A 7,500-nucleotide genomic window follows, 5' to 3' on the forward strand; every position below is an offset into this window, starting at 1 on the left:
GCTATCACCTCGGCAGAGAGAGAGAGAGAGAGAGAGAGAGAGAGAGAGAGAGAGAAAAGAGAGACACACAGACAGAGAGGAAGAGAGAGGGAGAGGGAGGGAGAGGGCTGCCCAGGCCGGGCTTCCCTTTTCTGGCTGTCTCCTCGGGCGGCGTGCTCCAGCCGGCTCTCTCTCTGTGCCCAGATGGAGCAGCTGAGAGCCCGTGTTATCATAAGGGCCAAATCTGTGGAATCTAATAGGCCTGGGCCCTGTGGGAAATTGATTACGCATTAGGGCCTGCTGAAAGATGACAAGCTCAGAGAATACAGTTAGCTGGCTGTTTTCCTGCTCAGTAATGCCGTCGCAGCCCGAGTGAGAAAGGCTTTAGCGTAATCTTATCTCCTCCCACCAACCCCCCAGGCAAAACTCCAAACTCACCCATTAATTGGTATGGCCTTGTTTCAGAGGGGGGGGAAAAAGAAGAAAAAGACTCATAATGTAGAAGTTTACGATGGTGATGAGCCCCCCCCCCCCCCCCCCACACACACACTAATGTCTGAGTTATTTTGCTGAAGGCTGCCCCGTAAGCACTGACAGAGTGTTTGATGGCATGTCGCCTGACAGCGCTTGGCACAGTTAAATGTATTTACATCCTTTCAGTGAGCTTTCCTCACAGCTTCAATGCTGCATTAAGACTGGAGTTAAGTGAGCCAAACAGGAGGATGTAATTCCGTGACAGGGAGATGTGTCACTCCACCCACCCCCACTTCCCATGCACCCGCTTCTCAGTCCCGAAACACCACACGCGCGAACAGCGATTGTGCCGACGCAGCAGTTGACTGCCACATTAAAGAGAAAGCTTAGGTACTTTGCCGATGATGATTGGGAATGCCGAGGGTGTCAGCTCTGTCCCAGAGTGGCGGCTGGGATAAAGATCCTCCGTATGGGCTTGGCCATTGGCAATGACGAACAGGTGAGCGCAGCGTGACAGGAAAAGTGTAGAGTGAAATGGTGCAGGCCAACGTCAAATCACATCATCCATTTTTTTCCCTAACCAAGGATAATATACTATCCAGAATGTACACTTCGAACAGGAAAGTCACACACATACACTGTGTAGATAAATCCAGCACAGGTTCCAGGAGCTAATTACAAGATAAGGGTGCAGAACATTGCAGAACAATGTTCGAGGTGAAGCAGATAAATGTGGCAAGGAAATTACAAATGGGAAGAGAGCCGCACCTTCTCACTTGAAGCATACTGAGAGGTTGAACCCCACCAGGGGCGTTTGCAATAAACAGCGTCCCCTCAGGAGTCATTGTGTGTGTCACTCTGCCATGGCATGAAAAGCGTGTCTGGGGTAGAGACGATGCAGGCCCTGTGCCAGGGACCCTAAACAGTGAAGAGGCCCATGTGCCAAGCTGCCTGGCACTGTGACAACAGGCACACTGCACCACCCGCTGCATTACACTACTGTCAGTGTGCAAATTACAAAAACCAACACGCGCACACTCAAATTAGGCCCTCATTTGGACAGCTGAATGGGAGCACTTTGCAGTAGTAGACATAATGATAAATGTGTACATTTATATACAGATTGTATATTCAGACAAGGGTTTGGATATAACGACAAAGGTTGGGTAGGCAAAAGCCTTGTAATATTATACTAATGGGTTTTGTTTATTTGAAGTTTTACTCATACTGTATGTTTGTTGTGATGGTTTTTAAAACATGATGGCATGATCAGTCAAAACCTGTACCCCCCTCAGAGAGCGGGTAAGAGAGTCAGTACTGGAACACGGTATTGTTTAAAACAGCACTGCTGTACTGAGGTGGTTTTTATTTGCAAGCCCCATGACTTGAATAAGGCAAGTCAAAGTTTTGTTAAGATTTTTCCTCCATCACTTTGCAAAACAGAACTGAGAGTGGGGAGGAAATTCTCCCTAAGAAGAAACCTCAAGAGGAAGCAAAACTGGAGGGGCTGGGGGTGGGTCTGTCCTCCTCTGGTCCACACCAGAGGACACAACAGCAATAAAATTACCCAATAAGGAGCCAAGAAAAACAACAGAGAGGCAGAAAAACAAAAGGCAGAAAAAAGCAGGGGGATTTGCATTAGCATTCACATTTGTACATCAGAAAAGATTATAACAGAAACAACTGGGTCTAAAGGCACATAAAATGGAAATGCTATTGCTAACGTGAAATCATAGAAACAGTGCGAGTCAGCAAGTGCATGGATAATTGTTCATATGAGTGTAATGATCACTGATAATAGAAAGTATACTGATCATTGATCATATGCGTGTATTGATCATTAATTGTGCACTAATGTTTTGATCATTGACCCTATGAGTGAGTGTATTGATCCTTGATAATATAAATCAGGGTATTGATCCTCAATTATATTTTTGAGTGTATTTATCATAGATCATATGAGAAAATGTTCTCCAGCTTAGAGTATAGTGCATCTCCTATGGAGACCCAAGCCTGAGATAGGTTTTATCTCACATCTGAAATAGTGGGAATGAGGTGGTTTCCATATCATCCACTTCACAGATGAACTGAGAATTGCACACGTTCCGATGTCCAGTCATGTGTCAGCAGAACAGTCATCCTGGGCCACAACACAGCATACCACAGCTGTGTGCATGGAGATTCATTTACCATTCCTCTTTCCGTTTATAGTTCTGTGTATGTCATGTTTTCTCTACATGTCAAGGTTTCATGTTTCTCTCTGTGTGTGTGTGTGTTCATTTCGTATGTGTGGGTATGCAATTCACAGGTGCACAGGCTTTATCCAGATGGAAAGAAAGTATTGGTTCTCGGGGCATGGAGACAGACCATCAGAAGGAGAGAGTATGTATGTGTGTGTGAGAGAAAGAGAGAGAGTGATATATATATATATATATATATATATATATATATATATAGAGAGAGAGAGAGAGAGAGAGAGAGAGAGAGAGAGATAGAGAGAGAGAGTGGTTTTGAATACAAATCACCCATTTTGCCTCATAGCGTCCCTCTATAAAAACAGCTTGTAAAATATGAGCGCACAGGGACTTCATTTAAACAAGGAAACAGCTGCCCCAGACATACCCAAAAGAAACAAGTCCTGCCCCTTAAAAAAAAGGACAAGTCCCGCCCCCATGAAATAGATAAGCCCCGCCTCCTAAACCACACCCCGTTTGTCTGGAAGGCAGGATATCCTGGCCAGGCCATGCAGAGGAGTGTCTACCACCGCACAATGCCCTTCAATCCACAGCCCCCAGTGTTTGTGGAGTATTAGACAAGCCCCAGAGAGGCCAGGCTGTTGCCTATTTGGCTTTGGGAAGGAATTGTATACTGCAAACAGGCTCCTCCAGAGAAAAGGGGAGGCTAGCACCACATCTGGAGCAGAGCTGTAAATTACACATGCATTTGTTTCTCATTCAGTGAATTAGCCACTATATCGAATGACCTTTGAAGTGCAGAAGAGATGCAAACATAGTCAGATCACATTTCTTTTACTTTCTATGTAGACTTCATTGTTTTATGACAGGATACTTTGTGTGACAGGGAATTCTGGATTAGTCCTGTACATAATGTCATTTCTACACTTGATCTGTCTGTTGCACAAACATTGCTATAGTCAGTTGCAACTGACGGCGACTACACCCACCAGACGTTCATTTGCCCTTTCTCAACATATCACTGGAGTTTTAAAATAAACAAAAATGAAGCCTATTGGTCCCTGCATGCAATCAGGTGGTTCAATCACCTCTCCTGGGCATAGAGGCCTCGTTTCCATGTGAACAAACCTTTTATGTGTAACTTTAGTTTAGGGAAGTGAACATGCGCAGTAAGCTCCTATCTGTTACTGATACATAAGGGCCCTGCTCTATATAGTGCTTTAGAGACTCTGTGTGCGTGTGTGTGTGTGTGTGTGTGTGTGTGTGTGTGTGTGTGTGTGTGTGTGTGTGTGTGTGTAAGCAGGTCTGTTGCGTTAAAAGGCTTCTCTTGTGCTGTTAGCACTCCCTGGGAAGGGTAGGTGTAGCTGGCGTGTTGTAGGCTCACTGCTGGAGTCACCTGAAATGGAACTCCATCTTCAGGGGCCCCTGAAGAGAGTGTCCTTCAAATATACATGAAACAGTGAATGTGAAATGTGTTTTAATGCGTCAGGGGAAGGATGACCCCAGCAGCCTGTCATCAGCACATGAGATAATAGCAACCAGACAAGAGCACACTGCCCAATTGCACTGATTGTGATGACATAGTGGTAGTAGCGGGAGCTGTCATCGGGGTGTGTGTGTGTGTGTGTGTGTGTGTGCTTCAGGCAAGTGGGGACAGTCATTGCACTGAATGTATTTATTTATTTATCAGGCCCCTGACGGACATCTGAAAGCAGAGAAGGGTGGAGGCCTGCAGGCCTTTCTCATGCAGGCCTGGGAGAGGACGCCTTGATTTCCATGATGGAGCTAACAGATGCTCCTCTCCAGGGTCCACATCCCTGGCCCTTTATCTGGAGCTAATGGCCACTCTTTTCTAGCCAAATCATGTCACCATGCTTTCAAAAGACATCCATTTTTAATGCCCTCAGGTTACTCCTGTGTTTTTCACACCATGCGTCTGATTTTTGTGATGTAGAAAAAAAGTTCCAACTACACTCAGTGGCAATCTCTCCCGCGAGCTAGACTAGTAAAAGCAACCAGGGTCTAGCATAAGTGTGCTCTGTTTCACAGTGATTGTGGGTATGTGTGTGGGTGTATGTGTCATTAAACTGTTTTGTGCATATCTGAAAGAATTCTATCACAAATATATTTACAGTCAAAGGTGTTGCTTCCTCTTAACAATGCCTTTTAATCTCTCTCTCTCTCTCTCTCTCTCTCTCTCTCTCTCTCTCTCTCTCTCACCCTTCATCTCCCTTTCTTTCATTCACAAGGTTTAATCCAATAAGGAATGGTTAAATGTGTCTGGATGGGCCTCCAATAGAAGGCCCATTGTACATGTCTTGAAAAGGGGCACATATATGGTATCTCTCTGAGAATCACGGGACCATTTTAGATACATCCCACCATAGACACATCCCACCATAGACACATCCCACCATTTGTTTCCCTTCTTGGGAAGTTTTCAAACATGTTGACAAAGTGTGTGGAATGACCTGGGAGCAGCAACAACAACAACAACAAAAAAAACAGCTCTGAACAGCTCTCAACTTGGCCCATCTCGCTAAACAAAAACTAGTATGAACACAAAAGAAAAAAAAAGAAATGACATATAAACAGATTATGCTGTTAGGAAAATTACTCATAATTAGCCACAGTCTGTCCTTAATTGAGCAGATGGATTGGAGCCAGTTGAACCCGAGGCTCTCGCTGTCCTATGTGAGCTCCACTGTAGGCCACGGGATCAGCCTAGAGCCAGAATGTGCAGGCCTGGGAACCCAGGCCTTTTTAATCCCATGCCCATGCTGGTGTGAGTCTTCAGAGAGGACTTGCCTCGTGAAATACAAATATAAAACATGATAATAATGTGGATGATTAAAAATAAAACATGAGAAGGAAGATAAAAAAGCCTGTGAAATGACCTCAGTAATTTGAGTGTAATGTTAACTGGTAAATATAGTACTCCAAACAGGAACGTAACTAAATTATAGAGGATAATGTCTGTACATAAAAGAAATTACATAAATGTAATGTACATAAACTACTTCATATTTTTGTCTTACTGCACGACTCCCGAGCAGTGGTGGTGACCTAACAGAGACAATAATACATCTGCTTTAAAGAAATACGTATTTCAGCACCTACATGGAAGTATCACATAGACTCATACCTGACTTTGATTTCTTTGACTGTGGCCTGTACATGCTTTTTCACAGCCTTCAGCCTTCTGTTAGATGGTTTGGAGAAAGCTCCAGGCAGAGCAGAGCTATTCATGTCTCCCATCCCTGAAGCAGCAGGTTTCAAACTGAAGGATGAAGAGCAGGTGTGTGGGCTTTCAGAAAGGCCAGGTACAAATGGTTGAGTGGCAGAAGCCTGCTGACACCTCTTTCAGTCTTGTTTGGTTAGGGCGCCCGGTGTGAAGGATGTGTTCTGACTCATTGGCGAGACCTTCCAGATCTCCACATTGTCTCAGCTCTCTGAAGCCACTGCAGAGGTTTGGTGCTATTTTTTGAAGAAAAAAAAAAGCACTGTGTGTCAGACACTGATTCAGTTGATGCATAAAAAAAGGAGGAAAAAAGGATGGGTTAAGAATGTTAAGTTTAGCCACCCTGCAATTGATGACCTTCCTTTGTGTTTTGATGAGACATGCAATGTTGCTCATCCTCCCCGAGGGGTGGGGCGTGGGGGCACCTGGGTCTTATCTGAAATGAACAAAGCAAAACAAAGTCACGGGCCACGTCTGCTGAGAGAACCGTGCAAATACCAGAGAAATGTCTACCAGAGAAATTCCCATTCATTCAGAGCAGTAAGAAAGAGCTGGCATGTGTTCAGACAGAGAGAGAGGAAGAGGGAGAAAGGAAAAGAGAGAGAGGAAGAGCAAGACAGAGGTGCATTAAAATAATAGTGATCCCCACTCCTATCACTACAAAATCCTGCAGTGCCAAACGCTGAGCAGAGAAAAGAGTCCCCTCACACAGCGGGTCCTGACACTGAGTTCATCATCAAACACTAACACTGCAGTGCACCAGGACCAGTCTGAAATTCGAACAATCAAAACAAAACTACAACCATTGGAACGTACAAACACAAGCAAAAAGCAAAATGCAGTGATATCTAGCCCTAAAATGATAGTACACTTTAGCAGACAACCTGCTCACAGTGACTGATATTAAACACAGAACCACACTGACAAAGTCCAGACTCGGTGAACACAGTCTGGCCATCCAAACCATCGATAAAGGAACTCACGGCTGCCCAGAGAGCAGAGACTCTGCCAGAAGTGCAACAAAGACACTGTAGAGACAGAGCTGCACTTTCTCACTCAATGTGAAAATATTTGATCAATTTCATCAAATGTACTTTACAAACTTTGAAATGATACACCCCAACTTTAAGTGTCTATCTAACACTGACCATCTTCCTTTTATTATGAGAAAAGAAAGACAACATTGCTTTAGCTGGGCAATATATATCTGCCTGCCATAACAGAAGGGACAGTCAGTAGCCCACCCAAATGTACACACACACACACACACACACACAGACTATATTGCCTATTTTATAAACACCTTTATTTATTTAACTAATTTTTTTTTCTCATCTATATTATTCTTATGTATTTTCCTTTCTTTTCACTTCTTCCGATCATTTCATACCAATCACAGTTCTTTTCAAGTTCTTTATTATAACAGAATTCTTCATTTCCTTAATTACAAAGGTTCATTCACTTTGTTTACTGTAATACTGCTTTGATAATACTGTTACTCCATACGGTCATGCCAGTAAAGCTTACTGAACGGAGCTGAAATGAGAGAGGGACTGACAGAGAGACAGAAACACACTGCGAGAGAAAGACAACCGAGTCAGACGTGTCACT

The 7,500-nt window shown here is 44.0% G+C and overlaps 2 long non-coding RNA genes across 3 annotated transcripts in view; one reads left to right on the forward strand and one right to left on the reverse strand.

Annotated features, from left to right (window-relative positions):
* Positions 1-4,713, forward strand: part of LOC145660394 (uncharacterized) — a 21,123-nt gene extending 16,410 nt beyond the window's left edge. Inside the window, exons 2-3 of the long non-coding RNA XR_014126736.1 lie at positions 2,762-2,835; positions 4,339-4,713. This is a non-coding gene — a long non-coding RNA (uncharacterized LOC145660394). The remainder of the gene's footprint in view (positions 1-2,761; positions 2,836-4,338) is intronic.
* Positions 4,714-7,318: 2,605 nt separating this feature from the next.
* Positions 7,319-7,500, reverse strand: part of LOC145660396 (uncharacterized) — a 32,782-nt gene continuing 32,600 nt past the window's right edge. For both annotated transcript variants that reach the window (XR_014126743.1, XR_014126741.1), the window contains one exon: positions 7,319-7,500. This exon is cut by the window's right edge and continues 1,216 nt beyond it. This is a non-coding gene — a long non-coding RNA (uncharacterized LOC145660396).

This window comes from Electrophorus electricus, chromosome 2, assembly GCF_041902795.1.
Source record: "Electrophorus electricus isolate QZ-2024a chromosome 2, ASM4190279v1, whole genome shotgun sequence".
NCBI lineage: Eukaryota > Metazoa > Chordata > Actinopteri > Gymnotiformes > Gymnotidae > Electrophorus > Electrophorus electricus.